This window comes from Trachymyrmex septentrionalis, unplaced genomic scaffold (genome assembly GCF_001594115.1).
Source record: "Trachymyrmex septentrionalis isolate Tsep2-gDNA-1 unplaced genomic scaffold, Tsep1.0 scaffold101, whole genome shotgun sequence".
NCBI lineage: Eukaryota > Metazoa > Arthropoda > Insecta > Hymenoptera > Formicidae > Trachymyrmex > Trachymyrmex septentrionalis.
Window position 1 is genome coordinate 1436916 of NW_017304136.1, and position 787 is coordinate 1437702.

Here is a 787-nt window from a genome sequence, read left to right on the forward strand (position 1 = left end):
AAATTCCACAGTAAGAAAATTCTAGAAAAAGTACATTATAAATATCTTTACCGTTCTAAGCAGTTTTCGAGACGAAAGTTAAATACTCGTCAATTATAGATTATAGCTTGGTTTACAATCGTAATCTGTAATTAGCCAGTTTTTAACCTTCACATATTTTAAAAATTACTGATCGGAACGACAAATACTTTTGTAACTTATTTTTTTCGAGAACATTGGTGCTGTTGTATTTTTATTTGGAATATTCTGTATAAAGATATCACATAATAATCAATACAAAATAGTACCTCAATTTAGTGTTAGTTTCATAAAGTCATATTAAAGTTTATAATACTTGGGAATACTCGGTGCTATATTTACACAGTTTCTTGCTTCAATTATTCAAATATCTATTTGTAATAATAAAAGAAAAATCATATATATATCTCCAGTGACAAAATAACCTATTTTAATAAAGATTGTACAGCAACACTTCTTCGACAAATAAGTGAAACTGTAAGCCAAACATATAGATGGTAAACGTTATCGAATATCGGTAAAAAAGTCGATTAATTACATAAGAGGTCGATAATTTCCTCATAAGTAAAATACTGGTTAAACTACTCCTACTCATCTCGTATATCGTTGTCGAATTGTTTAATCAAAAATTTATAATGAATTTGATTGTGCACTCAATGCACACCAGTGCACATTAAAGCTGTCGTACACAATTTAAAAAACGTGTGTTTAATATAAATATAAAAACGGATTAAACTATGAAATTCTGAATATAATATATATATATATA

General features: G+C 26.8%; 1 protein-coding gene across 2 annotated transcripts in view; it reads right to left on the reverse strand.

Moving 5' to 3' along the window:
* LOC108756783 (probable tRNA (guanine(26)-N(2))-dimethyltransferase) overlaps window positions 1-429 on the reverse strand; it is a 2591-nt gene extending 2162 nt beyond the window's left edge. The window contains exon 1 of one of the 2 annotated variants that reach the window (XM_018500829.1): window positions 288-429. The gene's annotated coding sequence lies outside the window, so the exon portion shown is untranslated. The remainder of the gene's footprint in view (window positions 1-287) is intronic. The other variant, XM_018500837.1, reaches the window with a different exon arrangement.
* Between the last annotated feature and the right edge of the window lie 358 nt (window positions 430-787).